This window comes from Carcharodon carcharias, chromosome 2, assembly GCF_017639515.1.
Source record: "Carcharodon carcharias isolate sCarCar2 chromosome 2, sCarCar2.pri, whole genome shotgun sequence".
Classification (NCBI taxonomy): domain Eukaryota; kingdom Metazoa; phylum Chordata; class Chondrichthyes; order Lamniformes; family Lamnidae; genus Carcharodon; species Carcharodon carcharias.
In genome coordinates this window covers 188,040,015-188,058,998 of record NC_054468.1, presented here as the reverse complement: position 1 = coordinate 188,058,998, position 18,984 = coordinate 188,040,015, and the positions used below count along the sequence as shown (strand labels likewise).

The 18,984-nt window shown below is 44.5% G+C and overlaps 1 protein-coding gene and 1 pseudogene across 1 annotated transcript in view; one reads left to right on the top strand and one right to left on the bottom strand.

Moving 5' to 3' along the window:
• The window catches only part of ush2a (Usher syndrome 2A (autosomal recessive, mild)), a 1,196,697-nt gene that overhangs the window by 792,295 nt on the left and 385,418 nt on the right, over positions 1-18,984 (top strand). The window lies entirely within an intron of this gene.
• On the bottom strand, positions 3,893-4,011 carry LOC121275565 (annotated as a pseudogene).

The window sequence follows — 18,984 nt, the reverse complement described above, 5'->3', positions numbered from 1 at the left end:
GGCAAAATTGTGAAAACTAATCTGTGGGTCTTTCCAAAATAGTCAAAGGACTAGGTGCTATGGCCCACCTCACTGCTCATTCCGAGCAATGTCACAAAGTGGATTTCTTTGCCACACAGTAACAATAGTTCAGAACCCATGACAAAGAATTATATTTATGATTAAACTATTGAACTTTACCATTTTTAAAATGGGTTTTGGATCCCCTTTAGCAGATGAGATTTTGTCTGCCTAGCAATTTGAAAATAATAAAAAAAAAGGAACAGAAATAACGAAAGACAGAATTCTTTAAAACTGGCGAAACAGCCTAATAACTTTGCATCAATTGAAAGAAGACAGTTGTTAATGGACATTGTGAATTCAAAATAACTCCCCTTTTGATTATATCTAAACAGTATTTGTTTTATAAGACCTATTAGCTTAAAAATCACTATGTGATATCAGCATGTGTTAATGCTTCTGTTAAATTACTGCAATGCAATGACTTTTGCTGAAATATGATTGCATGGGTTTTGATAGCTCGTCCAAGTAATCATTCTGCACAGGTCAAGTCAGAAGCTGAATGTTGGCAAGGTATACTACCAGAGGGATATCACAGCTGAACCCAATTCCATCTTGGGTCAACATAGCTATGCAGATTCTTTCTAGCAGGAGTTACTGGATAGAATCATAAAATGGTTACACAGAAGTAAACCATTTGGCCCATCGTGTTTCTGCCAGCACCCTGCAAAAGCAATTCACCTAGTCCCACTCCTCTGCTCTTCCCCCATAGCCCTGCAATTTTATTTCTCTTCAGATAGTTATGATGATGATCCAATTCTCTTCTGAAAGCCTCAATTGAATTTGCCTCTATTACAATCTCAGGCAGTGCATTCCAGATCCTAACCACTCACTGCAATAAGAAGACTTTTTCTCAAGTCATCATTGCAAGTCATCAGCTAGTGAGTCATCAGAGGCTCTATATAAAAGCAAAGGGGTGCATGGACAGGAGGCTAAACCTGAGTGAGACATAGATCAAGTGAGCAATTGGGAGTTTGGTTCAGATGGGAATTCAGTACAGAGGGGCAAAGAGGTGCTCCTTTTTTTACTTTTTTTTCAGTCTTCAGTAGTTGATGAATTGCCTTACTTGTCTCCAACCTAGGTGAGTGCAACTTTGCATTACTTAGCCGTGTAAATTATTAACTAATTGACTAATTAAATAAATAAGGCTGAACAGAAACGGTGGGGCTGGTGGTGTGCCATGACTACAGCATGTGGGAATCTGTGAAGGCACTGCAATCCCGGATAACTATATCTGCAGGAAGTGTCTGCAGCTTAGGCAACTTCGGCTCAGAGTTGCTGAGCTGGATTCTGAGTTGCTGACATTGTGGGGCGTCAGGGAGGGGGAGAGTTACCTGGGCACCTTGTTTTAGGAGGCAGTCACAACCCTTAGGTTAGGCAAAACTTTAGAATTGGTCAATGATCAGGGACAGCAGGGTATGATTGCGAGCCAGGAGGTATAGGGAACCAACATGTAGTGCTGGAGCAATATCAACTCCTGACTTTGTCCAACAGATATGAGCTGCTTGCTACATGTGTGCACGAGGAAAAGGACAGCAAGGTGGATGAATGGACTAATCGTGGCACCATGGTGAATGCTGCTATTCAAGGGGGCGGGGGGGGGGGGCGTGCACAAAGATGAATGTGGTTGTGGTAGGTGACAGTATAGGCAGGTGGATAGATACTGTTCTCTTACAGCCGTGACCGGGAGCTCCGAGGATTGTGTTGACTGCCCAGTAACATGGTTAAGGATATCTCCTCATGACTGGAGAGAAACTTGGAGTGGCAAGGTGAGGATCCAGTTGTTGTAGTCAATGTGTCATCCCATGCCTGCCACATTAATTATGCATTCCCGGAAAACATGCCATTTCCATGGTGGGTGGACTCTCATTCACCCACCATGCCATCGCCTCACCGCTTCATCATGCTGGGTGCCATATTTAAAGTCCAGCCAAATGCACACCTCTCAGTGCTTTCAGCCTATGATTATTGCAAAGACATGTCCCTGAAAGGCTGGCAGCAACCCCAAGGTTCAATGACGGGTCCCTCGAGCACCTTTTGGATGCAGTGGCGGCTCGCTGTGATTTCTGCTATCCCTGCTCTGGCCACAAGATGGGTAGCAACCTCACTAATCTGGCTTGGGAGGTGATGGTACCAGTGGTCAGCACCATGCCATGCAAAACAGGACCGCCACCCAGTGCCACAAGAGGATGCATGATCTCCGCTGTTCCGCCAGTGTAAGTCACTCTTCTCATCACTCTCAGCTTACACACTCTCAAACCTATCACACATCCACAGGACCCTCACTCAATGCTAGTTCAAGGGACATCACCATTCACTCTAACATACACACCTTCATTATCCTCATCCTGTCCATGGGACCACTCACCACCACACTTGGCAAGCATATTTATCATCTGGCCTGGCAGGAGTCCTGCTTACACTCTCTCCATCTCTATTTATGCAGAACAAGCTGACACACAACAAGAGGGAGAAGTCGCTTACCATGGAGGAATGCCTGAAATCAAGGTCCTCATGGACTTTGAAAACAAAACCATCCAGCTGGCCAGTGGGGATCTGGATCATTCCTGTGTTGACGGTGAGGTCGCTGGTGCTCTACCGAGTGAGGATCTAGTAGTGCAACATCCATCAGACAACCATGCTGAGAAGAATATGTCCTCTTTCACAGGCCACTGCCATGCACTAATTATCTCTCCTTGCTTTTGCAGGCACATCTGCCAAACAGCCGACAGAGTCCACGACCCAGGGCTTCCAATCAAACCCCGAAGAAACTTCTGAAGAGGAATCTGAAGGCAGCCTCCTTGAAGTCCCGTCACAGCGTCACCCACACCCTCCACTAGCGCAGAGATACACACCTTGGTGGGACCTAGCTTTAGAGTAGCCTCAGGATCACAAGCTGGTGAGCACATCCGACTGCCTGATACACAGCAGACGGTGGCAGGGATTTCCCAGGTGTCCAGCACTCGGAGGACTGCTGGAAGCCAGAAATTTGCTGAGTCCGAGTCAGATGATGAGCCGCTGGCCTCGGTCATGTGACAGTTGCTGGGGCTGCAAAGGCAAGCTCGGGAACATCAGGAAGGGATGTCTGCTGCACTCCTCAGATTGGAAGGCAATCTGGAGTCCATGCACCTTCAGGCTGCGATGAGAACGCCAGCATGTCAACGCACCAAGATCAACGCTGGTAGGATGACGGCTACCATGGAGACCTTGGTCCAGTCATCAATCCTGCTGCGCGGGCTGAACTTCATCACTGACGCCATAGTTTGCCTCCAAAAGCGTGTACATGAGAAGGGTTGCTGGGCAGCTCGATCTCACTCCAGCTACTCCTTCTCCTCAAGAAGTCAGGCAGGGGCCATTGGCCACCCATAGAGAGGAGGTTCATCAGGTGCACACCCCTGGGCCATCCACCCAGATGACTCCGTGAGTGTCCAGGCCATCCAAAACCCCTCTTCCGGTGACCTCAGCAGCTCCAGCTCCACAGCTCGAGGAGGGTGCCACTGCCAAACAGAAGGTCCCTGGAAGCAGGCCGAGACCCTTCAAGTCTTTACCCTCCAGAGGACGCCCGTCAAGATCATCACAGACAGGGTGTAGCAGTGAGCAGGCTGTCTCCACCTCTGCTGTGGTGGCATGCGGCAAGGTTAGGAAGATTAAGAAGAAGTTACTCTTTTGAGTCAGCCAATTAAACTAAATGAACAAAATCAGGGATAAAGTAAAAGCAGCCCCTTAAAGGGAAACTGCAGAAACAAAGACAAAATTCAAAGGAAACTTACCAACATTAGATCAAAATGTGATCAAGAGAATCTATAAAGCACCCCAGTCCTTGCAGTGCCCAAGCCTACTGCACCTGGTATTCCCAGGCAGTCTCCCATCCAAGTACTAATCAGGCCTGAGTCTGTTTAGCTTCCAAGATTAGATGATATTGGGCGTTTTCAGATGAGTATGGTTGTAGGCCAGTTGTGTGGCCTGGGCGGGGCTGTTAGTCACTTGTATATAATGTTCACTATTGTCAATAAGCTCCCAAGAATGTCACGTTTCCTATGGCTCCTTGTTCTGATGAGCAGTGTTCATATCGCTCAGATGTGAAACCTTTCTGCACAAGATAAAGGCAGGTGTCTCAGTCCAGGGCCTCTCCCATGTGCTTTGTGCATGCTTCAGACCAAAGCGGTGGTCCGGCCTCACACTCCCTGGACACATTAGTGATGCCTGCACCTCGACAGTGCTTGTCATTGTTAGCCAGAATGTCGTGGGCAGGCACCACAGAGTTCTGTCATTTTCTCTGTGTGCTCTCAGCACCTTTAAGGTGGGGCTGGTCCCCATCTCTTCAGCATCTGTGACCAGTGACGTTGTGCACCTGAAGGGGTCAGCTGCTGAAGGCAGACAAGGAGTCAGATGCTTTTAACGTTTCGTGACTGCATCTCTATGATATGACCCTGATCACAGAGTGCAATCAAGCTGTCCTCGGCCAGACAGGAGCCAAACATTCTCAGAGGCTATGTGAAGATCTATGGAGCCCTCATTGCAAGTTGTCATCATCCTCCCGCAATTGAGCGACTATTAAGGTCTCCACTGCATCTCCATGACAGGAGCATTATCACAGAGGGCTTTTGTTGCCATAAGCCAGACTGTAGTCAACCATTCATAGATGCAATGTGAGGAACTATGGTGTATCCTCACTACATGTCATCATCATCCTGCACAAATCTAGTAGCTACAAAGGCCTCCCAAGCGCGCCTGCCTCATCCGGCTAGTGCAAGGGCCACATTGCCGTCATCGTCACCTTTGAGGGCCTTCGCACCCTCATCACCATTGACTTTTTCCTCATTGGAGGAGAACTCCAGCTCCTCCACCTCTTCCTCAGCCAGCTCCTCTCCCTGTTGTAGTGCCAGGTTGTAAAGGAAGCAGCAGGCAACGGTGATGCAAGACACCCTCTGTGGACTATAATGCAGGGCTCCACCAGATCAGTCCAGGCACTGGAACCTCATTTTCAGCATCCTGATGGTTTGCTCCACCAATTTGCGAGTTGCAGCATGAGCCTCATTATACATTCATTCTGCAGCAGTCTGAGGCTGCCACACGGGTGTCATCAGCCACATCCTCTGCTGGTAGCCCTTGTCCCCAAGGAGCCATCCCTGAAGCCTCTGTGGACACTGAAAGACATCAGGAATCTGTGACCGACAGAGAACACAGGAATCGTGGATAGTCCCTGGAAACCATGCACAGACCTGCAGAATGCATGTGTGGTGGTCACACGCCAGCTGCACATTCAGCAAGTGGAAGCTCTTGCAGTTGACATGGCTGACTGCTTGTTGTGACGGAGATCTGAGTGACACATGAGTGCAGTTGATAGCACCCTGCACCTGTAGGAAACCTAAGATCTGGGAAAACCCAATTTCTCTTGCACCCTGGCTTTTCTGGTCAATGGGTGAAATGCGAAGATGGCATCCGTAACCTTATGGATGCATTTGTGGGTGGAGGCTTGTGATATCCCACAGAGGTCACCTATGGAGCCCTGAAAGGAGCCACTGGCGTAGAAATTAAGTGCCACTGTCACTTTCACAGCCACTGCCAGTGGATGCCCTCCATGTCCCTGTGGCGCCAAATCCTGCAGTAGCTGGCAGATGTGACTGACCAGTTCCCTAGACATGTCATTGGTGACACTGGTTCTCACTCATCTGCAGGAATGAATGGTGGCACCTATAGACCCTGGGTCAAGCTAGGCACCGACCAGCAATGGCTTGCTGTGGCCCTTTGGTGGCTTGTGCAGGCTCCCCAGCAGTCCCTTCTTCCAGAGGGTGCTGCTCCTCCCTCTGTGCAGCCAGGCACCTCAGTCACTCTTTTCTCTGTCGTCTTTGCTCTCTGTACGCCATGAGGCATACAGCTAATTCACAAGGCTCCATGATCCTCATGTCGTACTCCTGCAGAATGAAAGTACGTGGGTTAGCATGGGTGTACTAAGAACCTGTCTTAGTTAAGTCTGAAGGCCCCTTAACGCATCTTGGAGAGTGCTGGCCACCATTTGTTTGGCCAGATATTAATGCCCTGCATTGTTGCCGGAAACCCCACCTTCCTCCGCCACATCCCACCTAACTAATTGGTGGCAGCTTTGCCCATTTCTGCCTGCTGTGCTCTCAGCTCAGGCACAGGCACTGTACTATGTACCCAGTCATCCAACTGTTCTGCAGTCCACTGAAATTCACATTAGTTTGCAGTCTGCCTCTGAGGGGTGAAAAGCTCTGGAGCGCTTGGTGGCACTTTGATGCCTCTGCATTGCTTGAGTGGCCAGATAAGCTAGAGGTCCAACTCCAATCATATCAATGTGAATATGCCTGAACTGTCATAGCTGCAGAGAAATGGTCATTTTATACAGGGTGTCCCTAATGCGAGGCCGCTTCTTTTGCCCACCCTCCAACAACCCGCACATGCTTGTGCACTACCTTCAACCACAGGGCAGCCTTCCCCACCTCAACACCACCCCCCCCGCCACCCACCAAAGTCACCTCAACTGCAGGGCAGCCTTTGCACCTCCCCCCCCGCCACAATGTGCCTCAACCAAGCACCCCTCGCGAGCAGTCCACAACGTTACTGTGTACTCACATCCAAGTTCCCCTCAAAGTGCAGCTCGTCAAGTTTTATATGCTGTTGTGAATCACGTTGGTGTACAGTCACATCAACATGGTTGGACAATCCAGTGGGAGGGATGAGTCTGGTGGGTTAGCCATGTACTGGTATTACATTATGGTCCCCAACATCCGATGGCAGGAAACACGGTCCGCCATCAATGGGCTGAGCAGATGATTGCAACCTGGTTTCACAACATTGTGAAACCAATTTTTGGCCTTCTCCCCATATTGTCCATTCACGCCAACTAACACTCCCGATGCCAGTGGGCACAGACGATTCCAGGGGCACAGTCTCAGGATAAGAGTCCAATCATTTAGGACTGAGATGAAGAGAAATTACTTCACTCAAAGCGTTATGAATCTTTGAAATTCTCTACCACAGAGGCTTGGATGTTCTATTTCTGAAAACATATAAGGCTGGGCTTGACAGATTTTTGGTCTCTCAGGGACTTAAGGGATATGGGGAGTGTGTGGGAAAATGAAGTTGAAGCCCAGGATCAACCATGATCGTATTGAATGGCAGAACAGTCTGGATGGGCCATATGGTTTACTCCTGCTCCTATTTCTTGTGCTCTTGTGCTTCTTTTGCCAGTCACCTTAAATTGATGTCCTCTGTCCTCGATCCTTGAAATCTTGATTGTTCCTTCCGATGCCTGACCCAGAGAAGCTGAAATCAGTTGTAGTGCCCCCACCACCGCCGTGCTTAAATATTTGCTATAACACACCACCAAAGTAAATCTATTAGGAAGCCCAATCAGAAAATGTACCTCAATGTACCTCAGTTTTCTTTGCTGGCCTCTCTACCTCCAAGCTCCACAAACTCCAGTTTATCCAAAACTCTGCAGATCATATTCAGACCTGCAAAATGTTCCATATTCCCATCAACTCCATCTTCCTGAACCTCTACTGATTTAATTTTCTCACAGCATATTGACTTCATTATCCTTGTCCTCCTCTTCAAATCCCTCTGTGGCCTCACTCCATCCTGCCTTGTAATATTTTTCAACTATATATCTTGGCAGGCACCCTCTGCTCTTCAGTCTTCACTATGAAACCTTTTCTCCACTTCACTGCTGATGGCACAGCCTTTAGCCAACATGCTCTTATATTTCAAAATCCTTACCTAAACATTTTGGCTCACTATCTTCCTTTGTAACTTCAAAAACCTCTTCAAAACTTACTCCTTTGACAATTCTTTCAGTCACCTCCTCAATGTTTCTTCCCTTTCCAGCTCTGTGTCCACCATTCATCCTGTAAATCACTTTGTAATGCTTCATTATGTGAAAGGTCTAACATAAATTAAAATATTTTAATGAGAAACAGTAGCTAATTATGACTATAGTAATGATCCTTCATTGTTTATAAAGAAGGCAATGAGCCAATTAACCAATATAAATGTTGAAAAGTTTGTTAATGCAGCTGTGGTGTGTGCACAATTCTCAAAAATGGCTCACCAAATACAGAGCAAATTCAAATTGCACCGCCACCTCTACAAGTGATTATGAACTCTACAGTGGAGAAGATCAGTGAGGCTAATTTTAACTGTGGACACTAGGGTTGAACAGGGCAGAAAGCGGTCCAAGCTGCTGCCTCATTTTGTGCTTGTACTCCAGCCGCTGCCATCGTTGGCAGGGATTTCAAGTGTGCGACTCATGTGTCTACTATTGTCAGACTGAAAGTCCCATTTATGATATGCAAATAAATTCCAATTTTCCGGTACAAATTGGCGAGGTATATGCAGCCCATGCCCAGTTCATTTCAACTCCCTTAAGTATCCTAATGATCCTTAAAACTGGTGGTTCGTCACAAAAAACAAAAAACCATTTTCTTCCCACATTCATAACCATGTATAGCCAGGTGGCCCCAACCCCTGGCATCCCATATCCATACTCCCAGCCTGGACCACTGGCCCACTCTGTGTTGGATTCATATTCCCCAGCCTTCCCAACTGGTGCACTCCATCAAACTGTCATTTGATACTCACTGCTTGTCAGTTGCATGTGTCTGAGGTCCAGGGTCAAAATGCCCAAGTCTCTTGGCTGCGACAGATAATTTCAACTGAAAACAGCAAAAGCCAAGTGTTAAAATTAACTCCAGTGGTGGTAGGACTCACCCCATATAGTATGTGCCAGTATGTCACAGTAAGGGTGAACTGGAGCAATTCAGAATGCCTGGTGAAAAGCCTGGATATATTTTGTGATTTAAAGCAAATATAAAGTATTTTATAGAGTGATTGAACAGGATATTTATGATTATAAAAATACTATTTTAGTTGAATACACATTAAAAGTAATACTTGTACTACTACAGAGGAATGTGAGAATATAATCAAGTATTACCAAAAAGAGACATGGTGTGAAAACTTTTTGTCTTGCACTCATCAGGACAGACACAAGAATTCCAAATTTCAAAGTGAGAAGCAATTTATATTGCATGAGAAAAGGGTGCTGATTGATTGGCAAGTTGACTCTGATTGTTTGAGGCATTGCAATGGAGAAAGCACCAGGGAATTATTGTCCCCCATGATTTTGCTTAATTCAAAAAATGGCACAATGCTTGGACATGGTCTTTCTGCCTGCAGGCTGTAAATGAATATATATAGATCCAAGCAAGCATAAGTGAGTCACACTGCGAGCCAGGCTGATAATCTTAAATTTGTTGTTAGTGTAATTCTTAGCACTCTTGGGATTGTTTGGCAAGTGTTGTCCAATCGTGGAATCACATCTAACATTAAACATTATGTTTGAGTTTTGCAAGCATGGACTGGTTGAATATGGTCAGTACTCTGCCTATTATGAACAGCTGAAGGAACCTGATGTTTGATATTATACGCCAGTTATCAGGACAAATGGCCTCTGTACTTGGCATCACATAAGCACTGAAATGCATATACCATGTTACTCATTTGTGTGGTGGGCAGAAAGTCTTTTGACTTGATGGCAGCATCTGTTAATGGAAAATACCACTTGTGCTGCCACAGCATAAGTACCATTGCTAGAAACCACTAGCATTCTTACATCTGTCTTGATGAGTGCAAGATGAAAAGCCTCGACAACATGTCCCTTTTATCAGCAGTACTCAGGTTCTGTACTACCAAGTGACTATAAACAAGTTATGGTATTAAAGATAAAATACCAAGATCAGCCAGGTAGAGCATGGGACAAGTTCCCATCTCTGGAACACGCTCAAGCCAAACCTGACTGAAAATGAGGAAAGGATGGCAGATATTTGGAAGAAAGATTCTCAGGGGCTTACAGAAATTGAGCATGTACAGAGAACAACTGGTAATATGTAGAAACCAAGAAATTCCTTGACATCTTTTAGTCCAGAATTAACATGATCTTGGAGGAAGGTATAATTTTGGAGGAATTCATTTCAGGTTTCCATCCCTCTGTTGTTATTCAAAAATCCTCAGCAAGCCTCAGGTTATCCTTTTACCTGCACTTCTTGTTGTGACACCATTTCTGGAGGCAAAGCTAAGAGTGCTGGTATTCCCACCAATTCCATCCAGTGTTCAATCCAAGAGCAATTAAATGCTGTTGAGAACAGCAAAAGAAGATCAGATTAGCTTGCATTTTTAAAATCTATGCCTCTCCCCTAAACCCCCAACCACTCCTCCAAAATGTTGGTGCCTCAAAATCCCAATCGCTCCATGTGCTGGGTGCCTGAGTAGTAATAATGCAGAGGCCCCTCGATGATATTCAAGTGACCCCATTCTCAGGGTTTAGATCAGGGTCAGAACAAAGACAAATAGGTGCGGGAATTCTCTGAATTACATACGCTAAACGTCTCAAATGCACAATAGAGCATGTAATGACAAGATCTCAAACAATAATTCTGTGTATGTTCTCTTAAGTTCCATCTGCTTTCTTGAAAGAGCAAAGGGAATCTAGTGGCAATGAGGTGCACCAATTGTCAAGCACGAACCTCACTATTGTGTGTCACCAATACAGTTGAATATATTTTGGAAGTAGATCAGTGAGACAGAGGCAGATATTAGGATAAGACAGAAGGGATAAAAATTAATCGAGACCTATTTTTGGGCTCAGACTGCAGAGGTAGTGTGTGCCCTGACCAAGAGGGTCAAGGATCAATAGAAATTGGTTACTGGAGTACAGATGGCAGTCTGTCCCTGCAGGTTTCATTAGACCATATGACACATCTCAGTGATAGCCTCCCTGCTGAGCCTAAGGCTACGCATGCTGTTCGTCATGGCCAGACAGCTGACCCAGTTGCAGTAGACCCACTGCATGGGGTAGTACTTGCTGTGAGTTGCATTCTCAGACTATTCTATTCTCCGGCTGCTACACCATTCGATATCTGTCATTAACTAAAGTACTTGTCTTCTCAAGCAGCAAACTTCTGACATTGCATGGTGATTCTTCAAAATCCTCTGTTCAATAAGCTTACGAACGTCAGGCCTGAGTTTTAAATCTTAAAATGCTCATTTTTCAGTTATCCTCCACAGCTGCTTAATTTCTAATGATTGGTATTTAACAAGGCCTTAACAAGCAGAAATAGACTTTATTCTGACACTTCACTAATGTTCCTGAAGACATTTTGGAGTGAGAGGAATCTTCAAAGAAATGCTAAGTGTGACAAATAGTCAATTAGCGCCTTCTGTCAGCATGACACATTTTCAACTCATCCACTTCTTTCACAAATATTACTGAAGAGAGGATGATATGGCTCTAAATGGTCAGAAATGGTAATGCAAGCTTAATTAACAAACAGGAAAGGGTTTGTTTAAATTTGTTAATATATTTCGGTATAATTATCAGTTCATTATCACTTGAGATGACAAAGGGTTCTGCTTTGTCTGTATTTATAACACTAATTGAGATTTTCTGCTAAAATGATCACTGCTTTATGATATAAGTAAGGGTGTTAACTATATTACACTTTTTTGATCTGCTCAGATATTGAACCAATTTCCCAGTATCACAGTTTTATGTTCTAAAACACTTTTTATGAAACTTAATGTGTAGAAACATAACTATTTTTGTTAAAAATTGGAACTGAGCAGTTTGTCGATATCACCCTAGATATGACAGCACTACACTTGTAGTGTTTCAGCTCCCTCTATCTTCTGCCAAAGTTCCAAATGCTAATAGTACATGAAGACAAGGTTTGTATTAACACAGAAATTATATCATTTGGCTGCATAATTTTGTAGGTTATATTAGTTTTAGCAAATTAAATGTTGATTTTTAATGTTTAATAAATGTCTCAGTTTGTACAAAAGGAATGGGACAAGATCAAGAAAACCATGAGTATCAGGTAATGCCTTAAATACACAGCAAATAGATCAGTAAATGAATAGCAGGGGTAACTTAACATTTCAGATGCAACCCTTTTTCTCCACCCTAAGTGTTTATCCATCTTCCTCTTTCAGCTGATTTTTTTTCATGCATGGGATGTGGGCTTCGCTGGTCGGGCCAGCATTTATTGCCCATCCCTAATTGCCCTTGAGAAGGTGGTGGTGAGCTAACTTCTTGATTCGTTGCAGCCCATGTGATGTAGGTATACCCACAGTGCTGTCAGTGAGGGATTCCAGGATTTTGACCCAGCCACAGTGAAGGAATGGCAATATATTTCGAAGACAAGGGTGGTGAGTAACTTGGAGGGGAACCTTCAGGTGGTAGTGTTCCCATCTATCTGCTGCCCTTGTCCTTCTAGATGTTAGTGGTCGTGGGTTTGGAAGGTGCTGTCAAAGGAGCCTTGGTGAATTCCTACAGTGCATCTTGTAGATGGTACACACTGCTGCCAATGTGTGTTGGTGGTGGATTGAGTGAATGTTTGTGGATGTGGTGTCAATCAAGAGGACTGCTTTGTCCTGGACGGTGTCAAGCTTCTTGAGTGTTGTGGGAGCTGCACTCATCCAGGCAAGTGGGGAGTATCCCATCACACCCCTGACTTATATCTTGTAGATGATGGGCAGGCTTTGGGAAGTCAGAAGGTGGGTTACTTGTCGCATGATTCCTAGCCCTTGACCTGCTCTTGTAGCCCCAGTATTTATATGGCTAGAGCAGTTCAGTTTCTGGTCAATGGTAACCCCTAGGATGTTGCTAGTGGGGGATTCAGTGATAGTAATGCCATTGAACATCAAGGGGCGATGGTTAGATTCTCTCTTGTTGGAGATGGTCATTGACACTTGTGTGGCGCGAATATTACTTGCCACTTGTCAGCCCAGGCCTGGATATTGTTCAGGTCTTACTGCATTTGGACGTGGACTGCTTCAGTATCTGAGGAGTCACGGAATAGTGCTGAACATCATGCAATCATCAGCAAACATCCCCACTTCTAACCTTACCATAGAAGGAAGGTCATTGATGAAGCAGCTGATGATGGTTGGGCTGAGGATACTACCCTGAGGAACTCCCGTGGTGATGTTCTGGAGCTGAGATGACTGACCTCCAACAACCATAACCATCTTCCTTTGTGCTAGGTATGACTCCAACCAGCGAAGAGTTTTCCCCAAGATCCCCATTCTCTCCAGATTTGCTAGGGCTCCTTGATGTCACTCTCTGTCAAAAGTGGCCTTGATGTCAAGGGCAGTCACTCTCACCTCATCTCAGGAGTTCAGCTTTTTTGTCCATGTTTGAACCATGTAATGAAGTCAGGAGCTGAGTGGCCCTGGTGGAACCCAAACTGAACTTCAGTGAGCAGGTTATTGCTAAGCAAGTGCTGCTTGATAGCAGTGTTGATGACCCCTTCCATTACTTTACTGATCATGGAGAGCAGACTGATGGGGCGGTAATTGGCCGGGTTGGATTTGACCTGCTTTTTGTGTATGGGACATAACTGGGCAATTTTCCACATAACCAGGTAGATGCCAGTGTTGTAGCTGTAGTGGAACAGCTTGGCTAGGGGCGCGGCAAGCTCTGGAGCACAAGTCTTCAGTACAATTGCCGGAATATTGTCAGCACCCATAGCCTTTGCAGTATCCAGCACTTACATCCATTTCTTAATATCACGTGGAGTGAATCGAATTGGCTGAAGACTGGCATCTGTAATGCTGGGGACCTCCGGTGGAGGCCAAGATGGATCATCCACTCAGCACTTCTGGCTGAAGATAGTAGCAAATGCTTCAGCCTTATCTTTTGCACTGATGTGCTGGTCTCCTCCATCATTGAGGATAAGGATACTTGTGAGCCTCCTCCTCCAGTGAATTGTTTAATTGTCCACCACCATTCACGACTGGATGTGGCAGGACCGCAGTGCTTAGATCTAATCCATTGGTTGCGGGATAGCTTAACTCTGTCTATCACTTACTGTTTATGCTGTTTAGTATGCTAGTAGCCCTGTGTTACAGCTTCACCAGGTTGGTACCTCATTTTTAGATATGCCTGCTGCTGCTCCTGGCATGCCCTCCTGCAATCTTCATTGAACCAGGGTTGATCCCCTGGCTTGATGGTAATGGTAGAGTGGGGGATATGCCGGGCCATTATGTTACAGATTGTGTTCGAGTACAATTCTGCTGCTGCCCCACAATGCCTCATGGATGTCTAGTCTTGAGTTGCTAGACCTGTATGAAATCTATCCCATTTAGCACAATGGTAGTGCCACAAAACATGATGGAGGGTATCCTCAATGTGAAGACGGGACTTTGTCTCCTTAATGACTGTGCAGTGGTCAATCCTACCGATACTAATCTACTTGCTGTGCGTTTCCAATTGTTTCTAATATTAATAATTTACATAACCTTGGATCATACATTTAGATAGGGAAATTTGGTAATCAGTAAAACATGCAAGTTGCAAAAACCACCACACTTAAAACTCCAAAATTATAATGTGGAATTTAAAAATCTCAAAATCCAATCTCCTCTTGAGATTAAATGGGTGCAGTAGAAACCATTCCACTTTTAAATACAATGATATATACAATTGAACCAAATATGATACTATTTAAATCAAATGACCTCCAATTCAACGGAACAGCAAGTAGGTCACACCCAGTTTAAAAAAAAAGCCAATTTAGTTCTGACAGAGGTCCATAAATTACTTATAACAGCATTTGAAAGATCACGAAGTAGTTGTGAGTAATCACAATGAGGTCTAATTACTGGGGCAATTAGCTGTGTAACTTCAGTGATTGATTGGAGCTTAAGTCGATCTTGAGGATCTTATTGAAAATGGCCAGGAAGCAATCTTTCAAAAGCTAGCAACCTGGACTGGAACTGTATGTGAGAACCATGATGGTGTTTGAAACCTTACTTTTGTTTGCCTTTGCACAATCTTTGGTGTCCTTTCATGCATGATTTTTGAATTCTATATGAAAAGACTACTTTTTGAAATTTAGGCATTCACACATTCTCATTTAGTAAAGAATTCAAATGGCAATAGCTAAAATAATTGAATCTTCTTGGAAAAACAGGTTAATTTTAAAAAAGTATTTTTCAGTTACAAGTAGAATTGATCAACTTTTTTGAGATGATATGTCACATATACAAATATATTATTTTAAAAGATAATGACAAATAGATGCTATTTTGAAAACATAATTTATATCTCCTAGCCTCAGTTCTACAACAAACAACAAGGTAGATTTCCAAATTTTATCACTTGGGCTTTAAGCATCACCAGGACAGAGCACAGAAGGGAAAATTCGGTAGGGAGATTCGCACGTCGCTAACAGAATATAGTGATCTTTCTTCTAATCATTTCAATGGAAGGGAAACAAGACAGGTTCTGTTACCAGCATGTGATCCTTCACACCATATCTTTCCTGCTGTGTCCATCATATGATGCTTAATGCTCAGGGGGTAAAGATAGAAAGCTGCCTCCACATTGTTAGAAATTTCTCGGTTGCAAGACAAAAAATTCTTGTAAACTGATTGTAACCAGTGAGGAGAATCAAAGAAAACACAGAACATATAATTTAGTACATACGCTATGTTCAAGATGTTTTGGCTAATTTTCTTTACTCCTGTTGAAATATTCAAAAACATTATTATATAAATCGCATCTTGACTCATATTGTCATGATATTTGTCATGCTCATGCAATATAGACCCACAGATTTATTTGAAATGATCATTTTGCCTCAAAACAAATTGGAGAATGGACACTCTGCTTTTGAAACAAAATGGAGTCGAGAGGTCAGGCGACCTTTTCTTCTTTTCAGTCAATGTACATAGAACTACACAAGGCCATGGAAGTTAGCCTGTATTCTGGACAAGACATTAAAATGAAAATGACCTTTTGTATAATTCATTGAGAAGGCATTAAAATGCAACAGATACTTCCTGTGTTTTTAAAAAGTCATTCATGGGATGTGAGCATCGCTGGCGAGACCTGCATTTATTGCCCATGCCTAATTTCCCTTGAGAAGGTGGTGATGAGCTGCCTTCTTGAACCACTGCAGTGCATGTGGCGTAGATACACACACAGTGCTGTTAGGGATGGAATTCCAGGATTTTGACCCAGCGACAATGAAGGAACGGTGGTACATTTCCAAGTCAGAATGGTGAGTGGCTTTGAGGGGAACTTCCAGGTGGAGGTGTTCCCATGTGTCTGCTGCTCTTGTCCTGCTAGATGTTCATGGTCATGGGTTCATGGGTTTGGAAGATGGTGTCTTAGGAGACTTGGTGAGTTCCTGCAGTGCATCTTGTAGATGGTACACACTGCTGCCATTGTGTGTTGGTGGTGGAGGGAGTGAATGTTTGTGGATGGGTTGCCAATCAAGTGGGCTGTTTTATCGTGGATGGTATCAAGCTTCTTGAGTGTTGGATTAATGGCTGCCCTCATTCAAACAATTGCACAAACTAGTTCACAATGGACTTGCAGATTTCTCGGCTGCGGAGTGCCAATATGCTTCACGTTGACCCACCTCACAGCCATAAAGAACTGTGGGTTGGACTTATGAGGTCTGAGTGGAACTTCCGCTCCTCATTCGGGTGGAAGTCCTGCCCTCTGGAGCTGCCGGCCCAGCTTCATTAGTCCCAGCAGTGCCAGGAAGGTGTCAATGGCAGCTTCTAGGACTACAGAAGGAAAAGAGGATCAAGGCTCATGGATCCCCAGAACAAGCAAGTCCCGGGTCTTGGATCGGGAGGATTTGGGTAAATTAGGGGGAGGGGATAGGAAGGAAGGGGGGATTTGATCTAAGTGGGGGGCTGCCCTGTGATTGGTAAAGGGCAGTGCCTGAAGAGCGACCCCCACCTTCCTTCCTGCCCTTTCAACATTTAAGTTAAAAAAAATTGGGCTTCCCGCTCCCCCACCCCGCTACCCATGCTAAACGTTTTATGGCATGGGCAGTGTCTTATCAGGGTCAATTAGTTTGTTAACAAGCTTAATTGACTCTTAATTATTCATTTAAATTGGAACCCCACCCGCCCCCTCCCCTGTATTGGGGGGAGGAGCTCCGTTGGGGGAGGGGGGGTGTGGTGGTTGTGGGGGGGTAATGGAATGGACACCCACCCTATTTTGTGTGCCCCTTTTGGGGAAACCCACCTGCCAAATTCAGCCCATGGGCAGAATTTTCCCCTCGTCGGGGGGGAATTTGATGGATGGGCGCATGCGGGTGCGCTTCCGATTGGTGCTCCCTATTGGAGGCGTGGTGCCATTTTACGTGGGCAGGCCAATTAAAGCCCGCCCAGCGTGACCTCTGCAGGGAAGTGCTATGTGCTCCCTGTGCGGGCGGGGGGGCAGGGGGGGAATATTTAAAATCAAGATTGCCCTCTTTCACACATGCGCACGAACGAGCGCATTCATCTCCCTGAGACTAAGTGCTGCCTCAGGGAGATCACCTCTACTTTCCAAAATATTAAAAATGGGGGGAAAAAAATTCCCTTACATGTCCCCTTATGTGACAATGTCACATGAGTTGGGACATGTTCATAATTTCCAAAACAACTTTATTAAAATTTTTAAAACTGTACATGAAACCTCATCCCACCTGTGGATGAGGTTTCATGTTTCTTCTAGTTGCTGCCGGGGCTCCTGGCCCGCCCGCCAACCTTAGGGTTGGACGGGTGGTCCTTTAATTACATAATTGACTTTTGTCAATGGCCTCAATTGGCTATTGACAGGTCGGCGGATGCGCAGCTGATTTTGCTGTGCCCCCGCCTTCCTGAAAATTTAAATGGGGCGCGGTGATGTAGGGAGTTCCGCCCAATGTCACTGCGCATCATTTTACATGTCAACAAGCGGGCCCCGCCCACACTTGCTGACAGTAAAATCCTGCCCCATGTTTCTGATAAAGAGCATTTAGTAAGACACATATTTTGGAAGCACAGGGAGAGGAAAAGAAGAAGAGTTCCAGACCAGTAAAGGAACCCTGCCTAAAATCTATCTCGAGGCAGAGAATTCAGGCCAGCCTTTACCTACCTGTTCGAGGAACCAAACCAGGTTTTCACTGCAGGGGTTTGACTGCACCTCGCTGGAGCGAAGCCAGAGAAACTGCTACTGCGAGCAGTAAGCCACTGCAAATCCATCTTCATAAATCTCCAACCTTTATTTCTTAAGTGGACCGAAAAAGGAATCACAGGCCTGCAACTTTTTAAGCTTACATCCCAAAAGAAGCAAGTTTGACAACAGATTTTTGGACTTTGAAGACCTAAGTGCATGCTACTTTTGTAATCACTTTTTGTGAGCGTGTGTGCATGTTTGTGTGTGTGTGTGTGTGTGAGAGAGAGAGAGAGAGAGTAGGTGCTGTTGTGTATACATTTCAAGTGTTGAGTAATAAACATTCATCCTTTTTAAAAACCTACAAGAAAACCTGTCTTTGTTCTTAACTGTCACAGCACTCAGGTTAAAACAGTTGAAAGGTGTCTGTAGCACTTTGATAGTCTGAATTGACTACTACTTGTATATTCTAGTCAACAAGTCTAAAGTTTCCAAAGATATTTCGCTTTTCCTGATTTTTAGTTTGTTAATTTATTAACGAATTTACAGCAGCAATTTCTGAAAGAAATTTATTGTAAATCTGTGTGGATAGATGGAAGAAAATACAAAACAAAATCAGAAATTTCTCAAGATACACAACAGGATTATTAGCATCTTAAAATAGGAAAGATAGGTTAATAATTTGGGTCTGGAAAGTCAATCTTCTGATAAGTTATCGACTTGAGTTTGTGATGGTTTCAGTTATTTCTAAGTAAGTGAGAGTTATCTAATGGATTAACAATAATTCTAATAATTTGCAAACAGAGTTATAATTGATGTCCAAATGTATAATCCTATTTTGTGCTGCTGCCATTCTTGGGGCAATGGAAGTCTCTGTTTTCCATGTTCTAGTCGATATTTGTATCTGAAATCCTTGTGGTGAAAATTACAAATAGAGTAACTTCTCACTACTTCTG